The following is a 26,424-nucleotide window of genomic DNA, read 5'->3' as shown; positions in this document are numbered from 1 at the left end:
TTAGCCGGCTGGAGGGAGGCTCGGCCCGCAGAGGCCGGCGCTGAGGTCCCGCTGGGACAGACGGTCGTTTGTGAGCGATGGCACCTCTCACAGGTGCTGCAAATGTGCTCACACGCGCCCCTTCTTTGAAAATGAACGCGATCATCTACACAAGTTAAAGGACTTTATATTCATGTGTGTGCATTGAGCAAAGCTTGAGCTGCAGACGGAGGGGCCCGTTTTTTCATTTCAACAGCAGGCGTTTTAGACTTCAGATTGAGATATAACCCAAACAAACAACAACAACAACAAAAAAGATGTGGGCTTTTGTGGCGTTCTTAGTGTGTAAAGACAAATATGATAATTCAGCACGTGTGCAGAGGTGCTGTATGCCCGTAAGTGTAAATTTCAGCCTACATGCCTTCTGTGCCTATAGACAGTAAGTACAAGGCAGATGGTATATGGATGGAAGAAAGAACCGAATGAAAGAAAGAGAGAAAGAAAGAAAGAAAGAGGAATGGGGGCAGAGGGGCTGCAGCAGCAGCAACATCAGACAGAGCGACTGTGCACTTGAATAATTCATAATGGGAGGTGAACACTTCACCCTTTAACACAGACACAAGTCGCCCCGCTCTGCCTGCACTGCGGCCTGCCAACACTCCACATGCGCAGAGAGCGAGCTGCACGAGCTGCAGCCACAAAGCCCCCCTGCACGCTGTTTACAGCGAGATGGTAGATGTTTGCGCCGTTCCCCCTCCCCTTCTTCTCCAGTCCGGGTGGAGCGACACAGTCCAGATGGAGGAGGTCTTGCTTTACTGATCAGGCCATGTGTTGTTGATCCTGCACCGACTGACGGCTCCTTCTTCCGCTCGTCCGACATTTTAATTGTGTCTTTGGCGCGGGGATTACGCTTCGAATGGGTCTTTACTGGAAGCGAGGGGCTGTTGGCTTTGACTGTATGCTGGATATTTAAGCTTAATTTAGCTGTTAAATTAGAATTACATTTACCGGTTTTGACGATACAGCAAACGCGCATCAACTAGCACACCCTCCATGCGTTCCCATCCTTTCATGAAACCTACAGCAGGACGTTCCGTCCGCGTGCAGCCAGAGGTCATTCTCAAACTTTTCGTGGTGTTCGATGGCGGCCTGGAGCTTTATGTATTGATTCACCTGTTTCTACCTCTGCGATGAATCGCTCGCTCCCAGACAGGCTGGCTCAGTCTGCTATTAATACTCCTAGTTCCCGTTCAGAGGCACTCCCTGATGGGGCAGGGGCTACATGCTTGGCTGACGCTAGCTTGCTAACAGACCGCGCGCGTGTGTGTGTGTGTGGCTGAGAGGGAGTGAGAGTGAGAAAGAGACTCTTTGTGTATACACTCTTATTTCGTGCCTCTTTTGAGCACCTGTGTGCAGGCACAGTGTGTTTTTAGTGAGCATCTGCAAGACTGCGTGCGCTCAGTAAGCAGGCGTTCCTTTATGTTTTAGTACAAACGCATGTGTTTAACGATGCGCGTTTACACGCTTAGCTCCTCGGACGAAGGCCGCATCTTGGTGCGATTTGGTCATTTTTGCATGCATTTGTGTTTGTGTGTGTGTGTGTGCGTGCGCGTGTGCGTGGGTGATGATTTCCTCAGCCAAGTGCAGCTGGAGGGGGCTTTTTTCCCTCCACCGATATGAGAGCCGTCTAATTTTCTGCTATCAAATTCCCCCGCTTGGCCCAATTTGAGTGGTAGGCTCGGCTCGTTGAGAAATGTAAATTGGAAGCAATGGCCCTGCTTGCTGAGCTGCTATTATCTGACATGAACAGATAGCTTCATTAGACTCTAATAGGAATGTGTCGACTGCCACTCAAGCGGCTGAGTGGCTCAGGTGAGCCTCAATTCCGGTATTTCAAATCCAGAATTTTGGTAGTTGGTGTGTGTTCTCCTCCACTTTCCCTTTCGCGCTCTTTATTATGCCGCGGCGGCTGATAGTTATCAGACTCGCCTGAAGAAAATCGCCATTTCCAATCTCAACCTTTATTCTCGTGTGAAGCAACAGTTCAGTTCGTGCAGCGGGAAAAATCACTTTAGTCTGCGTATTCAGTTCTGCTCGGGACTGGGAAGCAGTTTTCACAATGCCGCGGCGGCCATTCCCGACCCACGAATACTGTCCTCGCCTGTCGCCGGAGACGCGTGTCCCCTCTTTCCCACTGGAGCGTCCAACGGGAGAGTAAAGGGAGATTGTACTCCTCGTATTTTCACAACGGGTGGAGCTGCAGCCGCGGGGGCCCGACTGCACCACGGCTGCTTCACTTGGTCGTGTGTGTGTGCGGGCCCTTCGCTTGGGTGAGTGTGTGTATTTGTGCGTCTGGGTAGGCCCTGTTTTGTGTGTGTTGAGCTGTGGACTGATTCGCTCTCTTGATGAGGAAAGACGCTCACTCAGTTTCAGGTTCAAACTTAAAAGAGGAGAGACCATCAGAAGAACGGAACTTTTGGGTTCCACCATCTGTCTGACGCTGATTTTTCATCCTGCACTTTCTCGTGCATGTTATTAATCACAGCAACGCCGATTTTTTTAATATTCCTTGGGAGAATTGTTACTATTCAATAATAAATCTATATCGACAACTTATTTTCCCCAGTTTTACTGTTGCTATTGAAATATTTCGTGCTATTTAATTTGAGGTGGCTGTGTTTAGCTATCGTGTCCTGATAGACCCAAACAGACGTTCTAAGTGGGGAATCCTCGGAGCACGAGGCGGCCTGCACATTCCCCCCTCCGTATGTCATGGTCCATGCTGACAGTTGTGCTCGATGACAATAACTCACACCACAGCCATGTGAACACACTAAGAATAGTATCGCCAGAGGGGCACATTTCGACGTCGGAGTAGATTTCGGCCCACATAAAGGGTGGGCAAGTAGAATCTGTGATCAGCACTTTGGCAGTGTGAACTGATTTGGTGAGAGGAGGTGTGGAATAAAAGTGCCATCAGGTGACCGCCATGTCATGACACCGAGTACTGACACGGCTGCTGTGGGAGCATAATGTTCACCGTATGAAACCCTAACCCTTAACACTAATGGACCGTCTAATTTTTCCAGATTCCTCGATGAGACACGTATTTCCTTCTCCGCATCTCGGACTCTGTTTCGATGTGAATTCATTTTTAGCTGTAAACACAAAAAAAAAAAGAATATTACAAAAAAAAAAGAAAATGAAATAATGGAGTTTTATTCCGTCCTCGGTGACGCATATTGCCTTTCTGACCAAACTGGAGATTACATCTGAATTTAGATCTGATGTGGTTGTGCTTCCGATCGTCATGTGTCCGGGGCGTAACGAGAACAGGGGTTAAGAGTCAAAACCGAGGAGATTTCTTGTTGGTTTTTCTTGGAATGTTGGCACCGTTTGAGTCAAACATCTCTTCAGGATATCGCTGTTGTCGCCAGGTTTCTCCCGGCCAACTTCTGCTTTGATCCTCTACACAGCGAGACAAGAAAGCTGACTCTCTCGGCTGGTCAGCGTAGGATGTGTGTAGCATGTTTGTGTGGTCGTGTATGTGTGTGTGTGTGTGTGTGTGTGTGGCAGCTGAGTAAATAAAGTCACGATCATCGCTGGAGGTTGGCGATCCCTCCTGTGGGATTAGATGAAGGCTAATTGGGGCTAACAAGGAGTAGACACTCACATGTTCTCTTTGTTTTCCCTTTCTCCTTCTCACCACAGTCAACCTCTTAGACTCTAAAGCAAGCCAAGGGGAGTTGGGATGGATTTCCTACCCGTCGCATGGGGTGAGTACCCTTTATCTCTACATCTACCCACATCATGTCTCCTTATGCTTACATTTGGGGGGGGGGGGGGGGGGGGGGGGGGGGGGGGGGGGGGGGGGGGGGGGCACGTAGGGGGGGGGGGGGTGGAGGGGTGCAGGGGTGACAAATGAACTAGTTGTGGATTCAACCGCACACACCACACGAAATGGGGATTTTTCATCTCCCGTGGTTCTCCCTGTGCCTTGTTGACCCAATGAGCCAAGTGCAGATTAACCCACTTCTCTTCAGACGCTTTTTTCGGTCCATTCTTCGTCTCTCGGGTTGAAGGTTAAGCATTCGGAGCTCGCCATATGGTCAAGATGCTTAAGGGAAAATGCACGGTGCGGGTGTTTGTGTATTTGAGTGTGCATGTGTTTAAAGGGAGATTAAGGCATTAAAGGATTTTAGGTCGTGGACAATAAAGCATCCACACAAGATACCCGATAAGCTCCTTTTTTAGTAAATATTACATCGACACCATTTTACTGTTGTTGCATGGTAACGTTGTAATTCCATTGTTAAGATCTCACTTGTTAATCCATTTGTTCTCAATTGAAAATACGCACCACCCCATTTGTCACACATAAAACACTACTGTTGCTAGTCCCATAAAACACACTTTTTTCAAGTCTGTGACACAAAAATACAAAACGAGAATTCTTAAATTCCATATCAAAGTACTCACGTCCGTATTTTGGCTTTGGTGTTACTTTCAGTCACTGTGTATTGCACAAATATACATCTTAACACCTATATTTAAAAGTTATCTTTGCTGAAATGGTGTAACTTTTTTCTACACAAACAAAACAATCTGATTACATTTGGAAACTGTCCAGCTTTGAGTGCCGTTGTTTTGGGGGGAAAAATTCTCAACAGCCTCATCTATCAGGGTCTCTCTGCCAGAGTCCCTCCGGTGGGCTCCCGCTTAGTGTTTATTTGTGTGGCTAGTTAGACTACTGTGCCTCAGGGCCGGCCCACACCTACAAACACACACACTCATAGAGACACATTTCCTCGTTTCTTCTTTATTAAGTGTTAGAATTGCTCCTCGGCAGTGGCTTACGGTAATCCAGTCATTTGCTCCGTGGAGCTGCCAGACTTCGTTTCCCTCGGCCACATACTCTGCCGGCACCGTCAAATCCTCCGTTTCTTCACCAGGGTGAACCACAATGAAAGGAATCACCCAAAAGGAGAAGGCGTTCAGTGCGATCGATGTTGTGCAATAATAGAAGTTGAAAGTGTAGGAAAATACGATATCGGAAACTTGATCCAATGATCCCACTCGGAATTGATTGGAATGCGTGACGGTGGGAGGGGGGGGGAATACGCAGCAAGCTCTGCTTTATCTCACGTTATTTCCTTTGGGCGAGTTCAGAAAGAAAAAACGCGGTTCAAAGCAATGCTGCAGGATTGGGAGCCAATGTCATTCAAAAAGAGGGCGATTCCACAGAGGCAACGCGGGGATGGCAGAGACAGAGGCGTTCAAAGGGAAGACAGGAAGAAAGGGAGGAGGGAGGAGTGAGGGGAGGACCAACAAGGATGAAAGAGAGGGACAGCGAGAGAGAGAGCGAGAGATATTGCTGATGATCAAGTCCTCAAGGTGAATCATCTGTAATTACTCACGTCATCCGCTGACTGCGCTCTGATAAGCAGCCTGCCAGGAGAGACTGCCGTTCACAAATGATTTCTCATAATGTGTCAGTGGCACTGAGCACCCTCGCACACACACACACACACACACACACACACACTCACGTTGATGGAGAGGCCATGGCTATTGGCCTACTGAGACACACCGTGCTTTGGTCCGAACAAATTAAGAGCTTAGCCTTCCCAAGACGTTCACTCCGGAGCCACCGGCTAGACTGACAAGTGCATGTGTGTGCGTGTGTGTGTGTGTGTGTGTGTGTGTGAAGTGCGTGTGATTTCAGATATACTGTTATCTGTCTGGGAGGCAGGCTGATTGCTGAGCATTGTCCAGGGGGCTTAGCCCTTCATAAGACTAAAGAGTGTTAAAGATTACATTCTTGTGTGCTTTGAAAGCATTCTTCAGCAACAAACCAACACCCCAGACACTGGCTGTGCATACAAAATAGAAATAATGGGCACGTTCAAAGTGAAGTCCATTTTTCATAGGAGCCAGCGGGGGATTCCACAACAGTCTTGTTTTGTCTTCAGCAAGAAGTGCAAGCTTTGCTTAGCTGGTTTTTGTGACAACTACAATGGTTGAAAGGTTTGAATATTTAAAGTGTAGATTTAAAAAAGCTTTCAAAGCCAGTATTTTTCAATCCAATAAAATCAAAACTTGACTTATTTTAAAACCGATGTGTATTGATAATATGTTTTTTCCTACAGGGCGTCCATAATGTAAACGGGTATTTTTGGTCTCATGCAACGTCCATTAAAATCTACACGTTATCTCCTACACGATCTCATGCGTCGATCTTCACTACTAGTTGTATTAGCGTAGCGTGTGCTATACAACAGTAACAATTTCACACAACAGCTTTCTTTTTATGCCTGAACATCAAACAAGGTTCCTCATGGGATTAATTAATTTAAAAAATAGCAATAAAATGAAGAAAAAAACTGGAAATGTGCGTTGCTCGGACAGTGCAATGTTTTTTTTTTTTTTACATATTTGGGCTCCTTCTCCACAGCACCGTGTAACTGGTTAAAAAGGGAACAATGGGGTTGACTGAGCTTTTGTGTCCAAAAAGAAAATGATTGACATCTATAGAAAAAAAGCCAACAGTCACAGTGTCAGCTTTGCATATGCTGTCAGCAATAATGAAAAAATAATTGAGCTCCCACAGACTCATTCACATCTCACATTCCAATTCTCGGGCTTGAAAGAGGAGGGGGGCAGGCGCAGTATGGTATTATATTTTCGACTAGGTTTACCCCTTTAGCGAAGGCTCCCCTTCCCCCCCTCCAACCCCACTCCCCCCATGCACTGCTACTACCACCCCATCGGCAAAATCAGCCTGACCAGCATAACCCCCTCCCCGAAATAGAGAGAGTACAGAGAAAATCCCAACGGAGATTAGCAGTGAGAGCAAGGCCCCAGACAGGATGAGGAAGTATAGGTTTGCGGCTACTTACCTCCTCGTACCAGCTGATGAAAATGCTCTGACAGACATTAAGTTAACAGCTGGACAGGACAACATATTCAAAATGACATCAAATCCACGCCTTGGTACAGGAAATGCTTTAACCTTCCCCCAAACAAGAAAACATCAGCTTGATTAAAAAGCATAACAAACTAGCCATGAGTCACATCTGCCAATAGAACAAATGTGCCCCACAGTATCAATCGATTGCAGATGTGACTCACTGGTAAAGGATTGAAAATACAATATTTTCCAGGATCCCCTCAGCAATTGTTGCAAGGATTAAACAGGAAGAAGAGAATGCATGAAGTGTGTATTTAGGTTTCCCCCAGGACCAGCTGATGAAATGTCCTCTGACTGATATGCTGCAGTTGTTGTGTCTGTGACCCCCCCCCCCCCCCCCTCCTGACCTCTATGGAGCCCGAGAGCTCTGCACTTGTTGCGGTGCTCCACTTCCAAGATTTACCCTCTGCAGCTGAAGCAGCAGTACGGACAGTCGAGGATACACTGCACCTGAACCCGGCTTCTTCCAATCCCGCCTTGGTATGAATTGCATTGTTCCCCTATAGTGGTCCCGGTAACTCCCCCATTGACCCGCCTCTCTTTGAAGTGGGCGAGCTGGTGTGCTGACTGGGCGACTGTGAGACGTGCCTGTTGCCGCCGTTGTAATGTCAAGAGCAGATCGAGTTACCACGCTCCATTTTACTGTCCCTTAAGCCGCTTCACCTACCTACAGCACAGATCAGACAGAGCGGGGGCTACCACACCGAACTGTGCCCCAGCTAGGACCATCGGGGGGTCGGGGTCAGAGGTCGCAAAGACCGGTGTAGGGTGCTTGTGTTGTTATATATCAATTAGGCGACAGGGGGAGGGAAGGGGGTGGGGGATTCTGCACCCACACTGCTCCCTCCCCCCACACACCCCACCTGGAATCACAGAGGTGGCTGCTCACTTTAGCAGGCCTTTATTTATCCCGGTTGACACAGAAACAGTTTTGCACATTTACAGTCGTTAGTCGCTTCTGGTGGCGAGGCGCGGTCACAAAATGTTTACTTTGGATTTGGCAAAGTTTGGTTCTTCACGCTGATTGTTGTATATTTACAAGAAAGTACTCTCCTAATGCTTTTCTGCATCTGGATGCTGGATGTGTGATGTGCAATTCTCCAGAGAACAATCTTCACGTCACAGAAAAGGTGGCATTTACCAAGGAAAAGAGCTGCTCGAGTCGGTTCATCTATTCTGGAATAGGATATAGCACCTCTAACACACACACACACACACACACACACACACACACACACACACACACACACACACGCACGCATCGATACAGTTGCATACACAGACACCTGGATTTGATTTGGGGCAAACTTCCGACCCCTCCCAAAGACAGTTTTAGAGCAGAGAGCAATCACTCGCAGTCGCTTTGGATTTAGCTCCGGTTTGCATCCCAGTGGTGGACATGAAAGTACATAAAGGGAAAAGACGTAAATCCTGCAGCTCTCCCAGACATCTGCTTACAAAGACGGAGATTTATCCAGACACACACACACACACACAAACACACACACACACACACACACACACACACACACACAGTTTATGCAGAAACACAAATGCATAGAATCCCACAGCGTGCTCATACACAGAGTAGGGAGTGGATCATAGTTCCTTTTCACAGCCCACAAACACAGTTGCAAGCTCAAAGTATATCGGCACATGCAGAGTAGTGCGCAAACACTGTGCCTCCCCTCCCCCCCCTCTTACCCCCCCCCAGGCCACTTGTTCCGTTTCAGCCGGAGTAGCTAAACGTTTCAGGGTGACGGGAAATCAAAGGTGGCACAAAGAGATGCAGCAATAATATTAACAACAAGTGGCGAAGCTCTTGACACGGGCAGCGCGTGAGGTGGGTGCGATCCAGAGTACGTACTTAAAGCTGCTCAATTTACATTTGCGCTCTCCTCTTAGGTTTTTTATATATAACGTTAAATGTTTTATACGTGGCCCTTTGCTGCCATTGTGTTGAGACTACAAGCAATTGTGTAGAGAGGCAAAGATTTACAAGCCACCCGGTGCTCCAGAAATTCAATTCATGAATGTTTGTTTTCCTCCTTTGAAGAAGCTTTGGTCTTGTATTTACACAACTTTGGCACCAGAGACCAGGGTTTCCATTACGAGGTCCCTGTTGAATTTTTGATACAAATTGGTAAAGTTTAGAAAGATGATTTAGGTTTTTTTTTGAAAATGAAAGAAACAAGTCATTTTTAAACCTTGTAAACAAAACCGTAAAAACTATTAGTCATGCTGTCTGTTACAATGACACATACGCATAAACAAGGAAGGCACGTGTATACAACAAGCTCGCTGTGTCAACACCTTCATGCCCACATGGCTTTTTTAGATAAAGTACATTTTGTCTTAAGGTAATATCCTTAACCAACAGAAGTTATGCATCAAATCAGCACAAACGAGTCGATTCTAAGTTGGGCCGCTCTCCCTCCTGGCAGAAAGTATGTACTGTGTACATAAAGCCTAAGCAGATTAGGATGCTTTGTTTGCATTACTCTATGTAAGTACATTGTCTTATCAAACGTAATGTCAACAGTCACTAATCATACTGGCAGCTCCCGTCTTCCCTCTGCTCGCTGTTTGGTCAAAATCTCATCGGAGAATCGCTGTTGCATGTCATCACATCGTTATTTCCACATATATTTTAAGTCAGTCTATCGAGCGCGAGGTAAAGTGAGGCGAAATGTTAACCTCTCAGCATTCGGCCCCACTCGGCACGGTCTACTTTGCCTGTTATTGTTAGATACGGAGACAACTTGGACTCGCACTCAGATGAATGAGGTGACGCCAACGAAAGCATGACGGGGAGACTAAACACCAACGGAGTCTTTGCCCTCAATTTCCCTCCCGCTTTATCTCCCCCTCCCTCGTCCTGGCGCTTTACTTCAGCAATATCTCTCTTACTTTCGCTGCCTTCTCTTCATTATTCTTTCTCTCGGGGGTTGTTTCATTAACTTTGCTGAGATGGAAAGCAAGAGGCCATCCTTCAGCATAAGAGCTCATTGACCCCCGCGCACGCATCGATGTGCCCCCGCGCCGACGCAGCCGCACACCAAACCGTGTAATGGAGAAGCTCGACTTCCTTAGCTCGTCATTAATGTCTGTGTTCAGGCTGAGAGCACCTGCTGTGTCCGCCTGCTCCGGGACTCTAAACACTTCACATGAGCCTTATGTGAATGTATATATGTGTGTGTGTGGGTTTATGTTTCCATTAATGCTGGTGTGAAAAGAGCGATAATTCAGTTTCCACTTACCCAGAAAGTGTTTCTCTCTCTCTCTCTCTCTCTCTCTGTAGAAAGCACTGCTCATTCGGGCATACATCAATTCGGAAATTTCACAGACTACAAAAAAAAAAAGGAGACAGAAAAAGCATCCATTTACACATTTAGGCCCATTCGTTTTAATGACTGTCATTTTAACCACAATGAGCCCAGTGTTTCAGGTGTTTGCCCATTCATCATCGCTCCGATTCAGTGTCGATTTGCCCCGGACGGCGAAGCCAAAGCGCATGATCAATGAGTCTTCCCGCTGTGTTGAATTCAAAAAGGAATGACCCCGCTTTCTCTTTTCTCCTCTCCTCTCATTGCTTACTCCCAGTGGAGGGAAAATGTAAGATAGACACGAACGTCCCTGGTATACACTCACATCTGTCTGTACTCCGTAGCTTCTTTTGTGTCATAGTGGATTCAGCACGTTTCTTTTAGTAACCGTAGCTCTGTGATGCAAATAACCAGCAGCTTGAAAGTCCTCATTTGTAGAGAAAAAAAACCAAACATGTTAGTAAAAGGGTGGAAAAAAATCACTATAGGATCTGGCTAATATTTAACAACAATTAAGCAGCTTCCCACAAATTTATTTATTTTCCAGACAGGAAATCACACGTCTCTGAGATATTTTCCCAGGGCTCTGCGAATCTGGCCCAGGCAGCAGGTTTGCTTTTAATTAATTTGAGTAATTATAAGAGATCTGGTAGTGTGATTTTTCACCCTTTAGTGTTTATTAGATGCTTAGTATTCAGCTAGAGTGAATCCGAATCTAAATAATTCATCTGTTAATGCTTACAGGGTAGAAATAACTTTATTTTTCTCTCTTCTGTCTACTCCTCCTTTCCTCTATCCTCCTCCTTCCCTTTCCTTCAATGATTTGTAAACCCTATTTTACCTCCTTGCTCTCTGTCACCCTCATTTCTTCCTCTTATCTTCACATCTTTTTTCACCTAATCTTCTTCATAACTTTCTTAACGTTTCCTTTCCTTATCTCCTCCCTCCACCACCCCCCTCTTGCTCTTTTAACCTTCAATTTCCCCCATTTTTTTCCTCCTGCATGTGATTCTCTCTCTCTCTCTCTCTTGTGTTCCTTGCACCTTCTTGTCTTCCGTTTCTCTCCTCCACCTCTCCTGCTCTCCGTCTTTTACAGTGGGAGGAGATCAGTGGGGTGGATGAGCACTACACTCCCATCCGGACCTTCCAGGTCTGCAACGTGATGGAGTACAGCCAGAACAACTGGCTGCGCACCAACTGGATCTCTCGCCAGTCGGCCCAGAAGATATACGTGGAGCTGAAGTTCACCCTGAGGGACTGCAACTCCATCCCGCTGGTCTTGGGCACCTGCAAAGAGACCTTCAACCTCCTCTACCAGGAGACAGACGACGACCAGGGGAGCCACTTCAGAGAACACCTGTTCACTAAGATAGACACCATCGCCGCTGACGAAAGCTTCACCCAAATGGACCTCGGGGATCGCATTCTCAAGCTTAACACCGAGGTGCGCGAGGTGGGTCCCATGACCAAGAAGGGCTTCTACCTGGCGTTCCAGGACGTGGGCGCCTGCGTGGCTTTGGTTTCAGTGAGGGTTTACTTCAAGAAGTGCCCCCACACGGTGAGGAATCTGGCCTCGTTCCCCGACACGGTGCCCATGGACTCCCAGTCGCTGGTGGAGGTCAAAGGCTCATGCGTCAATCACTCCAAAGAGGAGGAGGCGCCGCGAATGTACTGCAGCACGGAGGGGGAGTGGCTCGTACCTATCGGGAAGTGCCTGTGTAACCCGGGCTACGAGGAGAGAAGCAACACCTGCCAAAGTAAGACAGCCTCTCTTTCTTTCTTCCCCCCCCCCATGTGTTTTACTCATCAGTTCTCTCAAACTTCCTGTATTTGTCCTCTTTCTGTCCTTGTTTAATATACTGTGTGATGCAATGCAAAGCTTCCCAGGGCCGCGGAGCGGGCAGAGTGTTTGGTGATAAGAGCGTCACACTTAATATCTGTCTGCCTAGAATGTTTAATGTCTGGCCCCCCAACCTTTGTGTATACGTGTGTGTGTGTGTGTGTGTGTGCACTCTGTAGGGTTCTTTTGAAGGTGGGCCACACAACAGTGTCACTGCACAGCTGTTCATGTGTATTTCCATGCGTGTGTGTGATGTGCTTTCCAGGTCTTTGAGCTTCGTAGCGCAGCGCGCATGAGTTCAATAGTAATCTTCTGTGTGACACATCATTAGCTATGGGAAGATCTTAACCAGAGTAGCAGGGATGGGACTGATAACCCTGGAAGAAAGGAGTGGGCTGGAGCCGATGGTGAATAATGGAATAACTGCGGCCGTGGTTGCGGGTGTTGGTGGAGTCATGAACGGGGAGACGTTGGAGCCTGTGGATACTCGATCTCCCCCCAAAGTCTGTTGTTGGCTTGGAGGTGGTTATAAAAGCCCCAAAGTATATGTCTGCCTACCACGCTTTACGTTTCATTTTCAAACTGTCTGCGACATCATCATTTTTCGGCGGCTCTCGGTGCTGCAGAACTCACATATTGCTCCTTCAAACGCTCACCGGCTGATGGTTCTACCAACAGGAACAACGGCTCGCAGATATCTTTGTTAATTGTTCTTTCATAGTCCTTGTTCCTCGTATTTTCCCTGAATCTGACCTGAACTACTCAGACATTAAATACATTATGCTCCTTAGTGACTTTTACATCCCCTTTGGGATCAAGGAACCAGTGGGTTCAAAGGTTAAGTGTCACAATGGGCCTTTCATCATACAACATCCCAGTGTGATTAAGTCTCACTGTGTAATGGGTTATTCGCCTCCCGTTTGTTTATTTTGGCCTTCTCTTGAGAAAGAACACAGACATAAAATAACTAGATAACTTAGCTAAATTTAATTTCCTGAATGTGGCTTCTGCGGCCTGTGGAGCAGCTTTCTTCAATTACAGTTACAGAACTTCATCAGCGTATCTCTGCGGCAAGATGTTTTGCATTTGATTCAAATAGATGCTGTGTAAAACCCACATGCTATTTTTAAACACCACGGTACCTGACGTAAAATGCCACTAGAAGTGGCATATACTTAATGTCATCCTCTATTGATTCATGTTTCTGTATATTTAGTTTGACCATCCTAAACGGAGGACTGCTGAGACGGCATCTGCCATCAATCCCCACCTTTCTCTTTCGCCGCGGCCGCTTCCCTGTGGTCGATATCATACTCGATTTGCTCCTCACTCTGCAAGCCAGATGCACCATCTATTTGAAAGAAGCCCCTTTCTTCGTGCTCTACATCGCAGCTGTTCCACAATGGCTTTAAAGTGTAAGAAGTTTGAGGGGGGGGGGGCAGTTTGTCTTTCGTCCTAGTTTTTGTAGCTCGTCCCAAATGGTCCCGTGTTCATCCACTCTGTCCTCTCCAGGGCCAAGCCCAGTGATAATTAAAGATCAAAGACAGTCTCCCAGGTCAAGCCCCTGCTGTCAGGGCCAAGGGAACCTTTTCTTTCCGGGGTTGCGGACTGCAGACGAGCCCGTCTGACTGTCCAGATGCCAGGAGAAACTCCGTCACAGGTGTCAGATAAAAAACGTATGTGGAAAATGTAAACGGATAAAGGGGAGATGTAAAATACGCAAAGATGGTTCCAAACAGACCTGGAATCCGTGCCATTTAGATTATTAACTGTGTGGTCATGACGTGTATCATGAGAATATCTCTCACATGGAAGTGTCGCATGGCTGCATACAATAATTTATATTGATTCATTAAAAGGGAAAATATCCTTAAATTATTTAAAAAAAAGTTTAGAGCACACACATTTGAAAGGAAAATTCGATGTAGAAATAAGAACAGGACAAACGGCAGACCCCTGTGCCCTTTCGTACCACCCTCCTATCGCTTCCTGTCCCTCTGTGAATTCTGTGAATGTTTGGATGTATTTGACAATCTCTTATTAGTTTCAGAGAGGTCTAATGGACTCTAATAAGGTCTTATGTTACCCTGGAGTGGGACAGCTGCACCAACAGGCCCTCACAGCCCCCGTGTGCAGCCGTCAGGGGCCCCAGCGCGCAGCTCGCCCTCCAGGCCCTGCGTGTTAACAGATAGATGCGTGCATGCGTTAGGTTAGGTCACCGTACGCACAGAGATAGCGAGAAAGATGAAAACATATTCACAGACAGATACAGCCTGCCTGTGACAAAACCCACTGGTCACATTTGACCTCATGACTCCAAAGATAAGGTTAATCACGTCTTCTCATCCCATAATTGGATCCCTTATATCGTTGTTTCGCAAAATTGAACAAACAAAAGGAGAGTCGCTGTAGACACGCAGGTTGTCAGGCAGCAGTACGTTTAAGAGTTTAGAACGGAGGTGGTTGGCTTTTAATGTTCCCTATCAGATGTGGATGGAGCACCTTCACTGAATATTTCATGCTTTGTTTTCTTTGTCCAAACGCCTCGAAGCAGGATCTTTTGTTTACCTAAGTCTCCGCTGTGTGTGCGGGATGGCGAGCGAGAGAGAGAGAGAGGACCAGAGCAGTTGTCTTTGTTTACGCAGACTCCAAAGTGTGTTTAACCGCTAAAATAGAATACACTCTAGTCTTGCTCATTATCCTGCTGGCGGCGTGTGTGTGTGTGTGTGTGTGTGTGAACACAGATTCCGTCCGACGTCGGTAATAGGACGTTGGCGCGCAGGATGCGAGAAAGTGTGTGACCGATGCCTGCATTGCATATTTCACATGACGCAGACAGCGTTGAGCTCTGAGCACATTTTGATATTTCGTCAAAAACCTCGTCATTCGTCGGCGCTTTAGCGGACGCGGCGCTTGTCACACTGCACGAGGCGAATGGACGTGTCAGTCGTCGTGAGCGGGCTTGGGCCTTTCCGTACAGAACGCGAGGCCAGATTTAATCTTACCAAGTCAGCCTTTCATGTGTCATTAGAACAGACCGGAGCAGGTGAACCAACTCCCCTATCTACCGTCAGTGTGAAATTCCCGCAACCCTAATTTGATCCTGAAACAGCAAACGGATGTATGTCCGTCGGGCTTGAGTGCGTTTGAGTGTGCGCTGCAAATGCTCGCAGCTGTTCTGCTGTATGTCGCGCGGAGAGCCAGGTTTACATTCTTACTGGATTTATCGAGACACACAATCCTCAAACTGGCCACTACTATAATGCTTATTATAATTTAATATTAACAGTGCATCCGTAGACGCAGACTGGAGTGACTGGAGCCTGAGTGGCTGGTTTTGCACTTTCCGTATCTTTGTGTACGTGAAAGAAGTGAGAACTACAGTCAACTACCGTGTTATTTTCAGGACAATAAAAATATATTTTAATTCTAGTGAACAATTTTTCCACTGAGGATACATGTTCCAAATAGCAAGGCCCTTCTCTCCTTATTTGCTTCCTTTTTTTCTTCTTCCCCGTTCTCTCTCCTCCCCTCCGCTCACCCCTTGTGGCTGACGGTCTTGGGCGCCGGTTCAAAGGCAGCCGACCATCTCCTGTCGAATGGTTTATATCACTCCTCACTCTCTAGCTTAAGTGATTTAGCTGCTGTCCTCATGCACGGACATGCTTGGCTTTCAAGCAGACACAATATACATCCTTCATTGGCTTAGTCACGGCAAACCTGACTGCTCCGGAATGGTTCACCATCCATTTTATCACTCGGTATGAAGCGAAGATGTATTTGGCTTCAGCGAGGAGTCACATGCTGAAATGTTATTGGTTTTGCTGTGACTGCCAATGAGTCTGTAACTATGTTGCATTTTATCGTTTTGGGTTGGGACAACATAGTGGAAATCCAGTGCAGCTGGTGAAGAAAATAAATGTTGGCTTGCACAAAGGAACCCACATACTTTCATGGTCATCGATCAGATCACACCAGAGCAACAGTTTGGATACATAATGAAGTGAGATACAATAGGTACTGAGATGGCAGACTCCAAAACGATGCCATCTTGCTAGGTGTGTCGTTGTTGGATTGTTTTGGGGTCTCTCTGCCCCCTAGTGTTCATAAACGCTGTCATGCAGCTTCGGTTTCATTTTTATTCAATCTAGATACAATGCACCAAATGTGACCCGTGTGAATTTTTATAGTCGCACCCGATTATTTTTGTCCCAATTAAATTATTTTGATTGATGATGAATATTTTTGCTCAGATATTTATTAATCGTAAATACCCGCAGAAGAAGCAGAAGAGCTGTGGTTATTCTTAAATGTTCTTTCTTACTCCTCTTTTTTACCCACATTGTTGTGCTTTTTGTGTATTTGTTCAGGCAGACTGCGCTGTGGATTCATGGAGCTAGTGGCGCTCCTCTGCTCCCTCGGAGGAACTCTGTTTGTTTGTGTTTGACATTATATAACTACCCGGCTCTCCACAAGAACACGGCAGCTCTCCACACAACACCGCACCTCTCAATTACAACATATAATCCAGCAACGCGCTATTATTACCACATATTCTTCTGTTTCCAAATACGATGCTTAATTAGTATACGTGCTTCTCTGTGTGCATTGCAGCCTTTGTCTCTCCTCATCACGGCTCCCTGCTACGCGCTCCTACACATTCACCGTGGGAGCTGCACAGTCGATCAGAGTAGAACAACAGCCTGTAATTCTTCTTCAGCTCCTTATTGAGGGGCAACTTACAGTACCCCCGTTGTTGTTGAGACTCGGTTGTCACTCAGACACAAAGCCAAAGCAGTCCAATGAGCTCATGCTGTCCTCTGTGTGTGTTTGTGTGAATGACGTGTTATACTGTAGATGGCTGCGCTCTAACACCGCTGCTCCATTGCATCAGTCTCCTGCTCTCTTGTTAGTCGAGCTTTGTGTGGAGGGTCTCCTCTGCTGCAGCCTTTTGGCTGTGCACTGCCTGGCATGCTGCCTTTTTGGAGCTGAACACGAGAGGAGGGACTAGAAGAAAGGACGATGTTTGAATTGAGTGCTCCAGTGAGATAGACCTTGAATTTCGATGTAATACACTATTTGATGAATGTAAAAAAAAAAAAAAAAACGGCTAAAGCTGATGGCTGAAATGTATTGAGATTATCTCTGGGAGGCCACGCTTCTGACAATCACCTCGTCATGTCAAGTCGTCTTCAAGTGCATCCTCAGTTTAAGCTATATCTCTATTTGTGTCCATTTCTATCTGTACCGTTTCCATCAATGCCCACAACTTCAGTCCCTCTAGTACTGTTTGAGTTTTTGAAGATCTTTCTAGATAATTAAAGCATGCCGAGAAGCCCGCAGCAACCGTACTGACTCGCTCTCCAGAACTCAGCAGCAGCCGCGGGAGGGGAATCCGCGTGGAGAGAGGGAAAGAGAGGAAGGGGGAGTGAAGAAGAGAGAGGGAGAGTTAATGAGCATAGTGTTAATTAGAGACACCATTCAGCTGTAGTCCAAAGGCGGGAATTGCTCTCGGAGCGAGGAAACTCAGCAATCCCTCTGTAAATGCTCATGTACCATATGGTGCACGACTGTATGTGCGCATCTCGCATAAATCAGCAGGTGGAAAGGAGCCAGAGCGCATTCATATGACCATCCATCGCTGTACATGCAGATTAAAAGAGCGCACGAGTGCGTGTCTGTTTGAGACTCAGTCGCTCTATCAGTTCTGTTGCTCTGTGCACACTTATAAAGTCCTCAGGCCGTGCCGCTGTGTGTGTTTGTGTGTGTGTGTGTGTCAGTGTGTGTTTGCCTGTGTGAGTTGGTTTCTGGCACAGATGACGAAGGCTGCAGCCAAAGATGCAGAAAAGGTTTGTTCATTCGGGGTGTTATTGCCTGTTTGCTTTTCTCTTTATGGGCCTTCTGGAGCAGGCCCCGGGGCCCCCGGTGTGAGCCCGTCACCCCGGGGGCCCCCGGTGCTCTTAGGACTTCAAAGCTGTTGGTAACCACAGGCTCAGGAATTCAACTTAACACACAGACAAATACACGCACACACACACACACACACCTACATCCACACACACCCAACCAGGCCAAGGCCAGAAAAGGAGGGACAGATAGATGGGGTGTTTATTTGTGTGAGAGGCCCTCGGCTAGTTGACATGACCACTTCACAGTGATCCGTCTTTGTGTGTGTGTGTCCGTGCGTATGCGTGCATGTATTTGTTTGTACTGTACGTTGAGCCATTGTTCGAAATGTGCGGGCAAAAGTCCAAACAACGGAAGATAAGGACAGTTATCGCGTGTTTGTGTGCGTTTCCTCAGTCTTAACACTGACTGACGACCACTGTGGGACTGCCGACATTACGAGAGCGCGTGAGCTTGTGTGTGTCTGTGGACGGGCAAGGGACAGAGGGATGGACACAGCGGGGAACGTCCTGTTTGACAGACACAGTGGATGTTTGGATACACATGTAATGTAACAGGGGAGGGAAGTAGGACACGGGAGTCACTCCATCATTCCTGATGGATGGGGTGGAGCATGCTGGGGAGGGAGGAAAAGGGGGGAAGCGAGCTGTCACTGGGATATATAACCACACTGAAAACTCTGTTTCTTGATTTGCCACAAATCAACATCCACAAAGGCGGACATGTAGGTCATTCTTTTATTTATAGTTTATTTTACGCATGGTTCTCTGCGTCATGGTTCTCAAATGTTGCAGTAAGTTAGCTGATAAAAGGATTCAAGGGACATTTACAAAAGTCAGTACATATTAGCTCATCCTTATAAAAGTCCTCAGTCTGAAATATATGTTTTTTTTGCATGCAAGGAGTGGAAACCTACACGCCATTAGGGATACAGAGCGAGCGCAGTGAGCGCATCAACAAGGCTTATTCCAAGTTTTGCATTCAATTAGCATAAAACAGATGAAAACACCGTAAAACTGCTTTTAAATAATTGAATTAAAAAGTAAAAATTGTAATTGGGTCGCCCAATCATTTACTATTTGCAATTACTAGTGATCCTTGTTGGTCTACAGCATAATCAGCAGCTCATTTGCGTTTTGCCTTTTTTTCTCCTCCCTTTCAACTACTATCAGTGTTTCGCCTCACAACGGTCTGTCCTTTTATTTGTCCTTCTCTTTGATGTCCGCCCTCAGCGGCGGATGGAGTTTGAATAACCATTGAATGAAGCCATGACCCGTCAGAGAGCCAGAACAGCACTAGTACTCTAAACAATATATACATTGAATCTAAGAAAATACGACGTGTTGCGTGCAGCTCATGAATAGAACTGCCCCACTGTAGATCTGTCACACGGGGACGTCTGCTGTCCTCGGTGCTGAAGATGCCCTCAAGCTGCGACCCCAGACACATCTGGGGGCCGCGGCCGTCATGTGTCTCGCTTATCTAAACCCGTCTTTTAGGCATGTACAGTGACATTGCAGGGTAAAGCTGTCAGGCGCGTCGTTCTCCTTCTACAGCTGAGATGCGTTCGGTGAACGGGGGACTCGAGTAGCTGTCTGATCGCGCCGCTGCATCGCAGATGTCAGCCTTTCTGTTTCAACAAACAGTGCGCTTTTTAATGACAGCCAACTAAAGGGAAATAAATGTCTGTTTTAACGCTTTTTGAAAGAGAGGGCGCAGCGTGGAAGCAGAGGGGCGTTGCTGCAGGGAGGCCTGAGCTGGTTACAACGGCAACCATTGATGTAGTGACACGTTAGCACTGCTGCACGCAGACGTCTTTCTCACGGGGACTTTCGGGGAGATTTGCCGTCACTCTGACAGTGACGACACTTTGTTGTTTTGCTGAAATATCTGACCGGAATCCCTTCAATCATTTCAAACCACTGAACATACAGAGGGGATTTTTCATGCATGTCTTTCTGTTTCAAATGATCAACATAGTATTTGTAATACTCGGGTCCAATATATCGGTTCGTCCTGCACACCAAGGCCGCCCGTGTTGTTTTCTCTTCAATACTGATAAAAAATAAATAAAAAAGCTAATGTTATTCAACTGATCTTGGCTGATGAACCTTGGCTGCTATTAATAATTTAGTCATTTTTTCTCCTCACACCTGTCTGCTCAAGTTTTGTTCCTGTGCTAACCTTGGTATGTTTATTGCTTGCATCCTCCATCTTATTCAAGTCTGTAGGAAGTGATGCTCCTGATGTCCTCAGTCATGTCTGTCTTTGTGTGTGTGTGTGTTTTTTTGAGAGGGCGAAGGAAAGAATGAGTGAAGAACACAAGTGATGGAGGCATGTCTGTCAATATCTACACGTCATCATCAGAAACCAAGTGAGCAGACGGGAGGAAGGGAAGACAAAGGGCTTTTCACTAACACACAAACACACACGCACACACATGCATACGCATGACGCGGAAATGCGCTTTAACTTGTTCTGTGCGTTGGATTACCTTCGCCGAACCAATGGCTCGACTGCTCCCAGAGTTACCTGGTCACAGCCCGCGGACGAACTTGCCGCCTGTCAGTAGCGCTCCACTCTTTGTCCGTGAGCCGGCTGGGATGGATCAAAGGAACCTGGTCAGAATCAAGTTATAATTGAAATGAAAAGCTGTGCAAAGGCTGCACTGCAGGTTTCAGAGTCGCCGGTGCCAAGATTGTTAAATATTCTGTTGCACTCTTCTCCCGCACGCTGTGACGGACTGTATCGTGTAGGAGACGATCTGGCAGAGCGGGGAACGAGGGCTTTGTTCTTCTACTCTGGACTCTGGACCTGCTAACTGGATTCGCAATGGCTTCATTAAAGTGAGAATTTACCCACAAGAGGTCAACTTGTGTTGTCACCATCAAATGGGACCTCAGCTTCTGCCTTTGTCGCCGTGGAGACATGTAGCTGGAGTGACCTTTCTTTTGATGGCTTCCCTCTCGTTGGTTCAACGCGATTGAGAGAACCCCGGAGTAAAGATGTGCCGACGGCACGAGGCACAAACGAGATCTCAAACTTATTGGGACAACTACAGTCCATCAGCTGCGGAGAATGAAAAAAAAAACATACATTTCCCATGAATTATGCAGGGATACACCCCATTTAACTGCAAAGAAAGGAAGCGGTGCGAAGTCAGTGGACTCTGTTCACTCATTACTAAAACACACACCATTATGTGAACAGAAACACAATAAAGAAACCAATCTCAAGGGAACTTATTTCTCAGCGTGGGCTCAGAAAGTCCTGCCTCTCTGAAATGATCCATGGACTCAGACGCCATGCATCTTTGACTATCCCTACTTCCACATTTGATAGAGATAAAGGAAAAGGTCCCTGCGCTCATTTATTCAATACTGCAGCCGTCCCCATCCGCCCCGAACGAAGCAGAGTGGTGACATTTTACCTTCAGCCGCGGCGGTTGACTCAAAACCGGTGTCAGATGGAACATTACGCCCTCTGCAGTGTGCTTGTGTGAGCGTGTGCATCCGTGGGATCGGGGAAGGGGTCATTTGCGTGCGAGATATGTACTTCCGTTGTGTTTGCACACGAGTGTGTGTCAGTTTGTGTGCTGATTAAAAGCGGTCAGGCCTCAGTGATCAGGCCTTTAGCCGTCCGTGCACTCTGAATGCCAAACACAGCAGAGCGTGCCCAGAGCAGCCAACCATGGAGACTGCAACGCTAGACCACACCAGACAGCCTTAACGGTCTGCAGCTGTGTGTGTGTGTGTGTGTGTGTGTGTGTGTGTGTGTGTGTGTGTGTGCGTGCGTCTTTTCCCACTTCTGTGTTTGTCTTGATTTTCCATCTTTGACCATTTAAAGCTAACTGGCGAAGAATCGCAGACTCGCTTCCAGCATCTATACACAACACTTGAGTGTGTTCATCTTTGTTTCTCAGCCGTGGTTTCTGACAGTGAAGGAATGCGATTCCTTTGACGGAGGAATTGTGAACAAGACGAAAAAATAGTATCTTTTAAATGATTTTGACGGAAAATACATTAACTTTATCCATGGTTGTCTCATTTTATTTCTCTCCAAACACACATTTAACCAGTTGTTTGGTTCTAAATTAGTTGTGTTAAATGCTACTTGTACTTATTATAAAAAATATATATTTTGTCATCATTCTGCCTGTATTTTAAATCTGCTTCTCATTACTTCTCTATTTTTTAAATTAGATTAATGTCCTATAGCAGAACATCTTTTTAGATGCGGCTTGTTTTATTTACTAGACTCTCAATGGTGAATTTAAATATAATAATTTAAGTTATAATGTCAATAGCATTGCTCATGATATCAATGAGTTGTTGTCTGGTCCCGGAGAAAGATATGCAGCCATTTACTCTTCCTCTTCTTGGCTTGACCAGTACGACCGTTGTCCGTCAACAAGTGTTTGCGCTGCCAAAAATGGGGTTCAACGCTACCCCCCTTCAACTAGAAGCCTCTCTTTCCCTCTTTGTCCAAGTTTCTCCTCTTGAAGTGGCTGAAGTAAAGTATCACTTACACCAGGATAAAGGATCCAACCTTTAAAGGTTGAGGGATACTGGAGATGAGCACTGACCTTTCTTTCAAATTACACACGTACACGCACACAAATATGCACGGGAGGTTAGACGTGGTCGGAAGACGAGCAGAGAAAAATGGCAGACAGCGGTGTCCAACAAGATTACTGTACTCATCATCCACAGATTTCCCTCCTCCTCCGATTCATTCCCCTTCATCTTTCTCCTGTTCAAATGGATGGCACTAAGCATTTGTCAAGGTGAAGGTAGCACGGGCCCACGCCTAACGATACAACCCACCAATTTTTCCATTTCTTCCGCTCTGCTGGTCTTTTGCAGTCATGTGTTCAATTTCAGCACCTGGAGGCGATGCCAAAGTGCGAAGCCTCGAGGAGCGTTGGATAAATCTGCCTGATTAATGCAAGTGCCCCTGGCAGATTTACTGCTTTTCTCTGTACTTTTGTATTGCTCTTGGTGCAAACAGCTATATTGATGTGAACCTGGATAAATACGTTTCTCCTTTTCTCAATCGATATGTTTAAAAAAAAAGAAGAAATCAATCTCTACAAAATGAATAGTAGAAATTTATCCTGGTTAAATCTAGATTATTTAATCTGTATAATGAGATAACATAAAATAAACGCCTTGGGCAACACAAGAGGCCTCGTGTTCACCACTGGATCTTGTGTGTGTGTGTGTGTGTGTGTGTGTGTGCGTATGTGTGTGTGCGTATGTTGTTTGAGGATGACAGTTCGCTGCCAGGAGTAATTGAGGTGTGTGTGGTATTGATGAGACCCCAACTCTAATGAGCTTTAGCCAATTAATCCATTGATTTACATGTAAATGGCTCCTGGAAGGTTACTGGCTGTGTCATCCATCTGCATGTACTTACCATGCTAATATCTTGTTGAGTGACGCACATGCAGAGATGTAAAGGTTGAGAGACGGAGAGTAGGGGAGAGAGAGAGAGAGACATGACCGCTCTATCGTTGATAAATTGCTTGGCATCTCATCAAAAGCAAAATAAGTTGTTAATTGCAGTGCCACACATTAACCTTTTAATTATGAAGCAAACACATTTTAGCTTGTGTGTCAATCTCCTCCCATAAACCTTTTTTTTATACTCTTTGCATTGTTTTTCAAACTTTTTCTTTTTCTTTTATTTGTTATTATTTTGTTTTAAGGATATATTGCAGTGCCATTTATTTCTATTATTATAAAATAATTCTATTCTCTAGTGTCTCCATTTTTGTGGAAAGCAGCAAATTCTAGGGGGGTGAAATTGGTAGATATTTTACCCCCACTATGTATTTTGTCTGCCAGCTGCTGAAACACAGACACACAATTAACACAGTTAAGGACCAATTAAATACTACCAATTTATGTCAGAGATGTGTCAGTTTTCTCATATAAAACCAATTTGATGCTACTTGCTGGGGGTCTAACAGAGTACAGGAGAGTGGCTCATTGCAGCACCCTTCTACTTTTTAAGTAACTCGTTTTTCACTCCCAAGATAAAAACGCCATCCTCTCACTCCTTCTGGTGAGAGGATGCTGCAGCACAGAACGGCTCATTCTACTTTGCAAAATAATGGGCTCCTTAAAGCCTTTCACCTAAAACAATGCCTAAATGCAGAGTTCAGCTTCCACCCAATCCAACTGAGTAGGGTTCCATGTTAATTATCAGTCTGCTCAGCTTGACTGAGATACTCAGTAAATTGTCCCCAGGTGTGGAAAGAATAGACCATCTTCATTTCACATAGCTGCAGTTGAGCTAATTATGGTAATGTGTGTATGTGTGTGCATGTGTATGTGTTGGAGAGAGAGAGAGAGAGAGTTAAGGCTCACGGCCTGGGAAAGTGTTTTGCTATAATGTGCGTTGCTTCACATGAGTTGGTTGGTCCAGGTCGCGCATACTAAGTGTGTAAGTGTGTACGTACGTCAGTGTATATGACGCCCAGTGTGTGTGTGTTTGTGTGTCTGTGTGTCAATATGTTGAATCAAACTGCTTTGATTGCTTTCTCCACTCGGTCTACTTTGTATGTGTGTGTGTGTGTGTGTGTGTGTGTGTGTGTTTGTACATTCAAGCAAAGCGAGACAAGAGTTGGCACATGCTGAAACACGCATATTCCAAAGCCAACAATTCTGTACAGTGAGATGTGCTGTTTTATAATGATGCCATCTATCACTCCCTTCATCTTTCCCATTTCTTTATTCCCAAACTCCTCCATCACCGTCTCTGCGGGCTCATTAATTTAGCCGCCTATTTATGCCCCTATAAAAACAATAAGGAAAGAGAAGAAGGGTTCCAGTGGCACGCAAAGCATCTTCCCAGTGCATGGGAGCGATGAGGAAGCCTGTTGAGTTGGATGGGCCACACCACATCACTTTCAGTTAATTTCACTAGATTCTTAACATCTGCTCAGATGTTTTCATATATGCAGTGTGTTGTTGGAAAAATCACAGCTAGTGGGTCCTTTATTTCAGAACTTAAGTGGAAATGAACCCCAATTATGCAGATTGACTTTCAGAAATTGGAGGGACCAAGTTGTGTCAATAAACCTCTGTACTAAACTTGTCAAATTTCGATACAAATGAGCCTTATTGCAAAAATTGTCCAATTCTCAAAGATCAGCACTAATGGCCACATGATGTTACATCAAATTATTAACTTCTTAGGTAACTGAAGCTCATTTTTGAAGGGTGTCACGCCCAGACTTTTCCAGTCGTCATGGAATATTAAATCGCAAATAAGGTTTCTCTCTGTCACGTGTAAATTCCTTGCCTGTGGTTTCCGAGGAATGCGTCCGCACCTTGTCAGTTCTTACGCGCAGCTTGTGTTCTGAAACGTTTTCTTTTCTCTTCGTCAATGTGCTGCTCACTGTGATCTGGCACATTTCCCACATTATTTCTTTGACACATGTTGTTTGTGCCATTTGCAAAAAAAAGGCACATTGATGTGTTTATTGTAGTTAGCTAGTGAGCTACATCAACCGTATCAGCACAGCTACTCGTGACCTTGATGTGAGCGACTGTGGAGCTATTGGTCTCCATAACCTGACCTCTGGTGGACTGTCCTCTCTACTCCGGTTGTCCTCTGGAGCATTTAGACCATAGGACTCTTCTCAGCAGGTGAACTATAGTAACCTGTGACCGCTGTCAATGAAGAGTGTGTAACACACTCTGTAGACCGGTCCATAAGGGCTTGTTACGTGCTGCTGTTGCCTCCTTTCCGGCCTATAACACAGGGCCACGTGAGGCGGTCTTGGATCTCAATGGGAGACCCCTAACTAAGGCTACCTGTTTGAGCAGTAGAGGAAAAAACATACGTAGAATATGAGTAGGATTGAGACCACTGTGCAGCTTTAGTGCGTTTGCGTACACATAACCGCGCCATATTCTGCATCTGCCTCCAATGAGAACCCTCCACCAGGTTTCCTTTTAATGATGGGCTGCTCTGGGTGGCTGTTATTGGGGGGGGAGTTATCACTGTTCTGCAGAGTGAAATACCATGTGTGCGCCCAGCAGGAGAACATTCCTTCTGGCCCCATGATTTCCTCAGGTCATTCATGCAGTCCTCATCTCCACTGTAATGGCATTGTCCTGCATTTCATCCGCCCCGCCGGGCCCCCCCCCCCCCCCCCCCCCACACTTCATCCTCTGCCCTTCAGCTGCCTGTCATCCACACGGAACCCGTGGGGTGGTTGAAGGGAGAGTGGGAGGGGTCAAGAGGCCGGGGTTAACTCTACTGTTGTTTACTGAAATGCTGGATTCATGCAGTTTTACCTTCATTGTCTTCAGCGTCTAATGGAGGCAGAATTCAGCGCTGGCACTAAGTGTGCAGGAAAATGAATTTGCTATTTCAAATGAGTGCTT

At 46.1% G+C, this 26,424-nt stretch overlaps 1 pseudogene across 1 annotated transcript; it reads left to right on the top strand.

Annotated features, from left to right (window-relative positions):
• The first annotated feature begins 3,629 nt into the window (after positions 1-3,629).
• LOC144395187 (ephrin type-A receptor 3 pseudogene) lies at positions 3,630-14,027 on the top strand (annotated as a pseudogene). Its single transcript, XR_013457377.1, has 2 exons — positions 3,630-3,755; positions 11,372-14,027. The product of XR_013457377.1 is annotated as an ephrin type-A receptor 3 pseudogene (transcript).
• Positions 14,028-26,424: the final 12,397 nt, after the last annotated feature.

The sequence above is a fragment of the Gasterosteus aculeatus genome, unplaced genomic scaffold, assembly GCF_964276395.1.
Source record: "Gasterosteus aculeatus unplaced genomic scaffold, fGasAcu3.hap1.1 HAP1_SCAFFOLD_110, whole genome shotgun sequence".
Lineage (NCBI taxonomy): Eukaryota > Metazoa > Chordata > Actinopteri > Perciformes > Gasterosteidae > Gasterosteus > Gasterosteus aculeatus.
The sequence above is the reverse complement of the archived record's forward strand: the minus strand, read 5'-3'. Positions and strand labels throughout refer to the sequence as shown.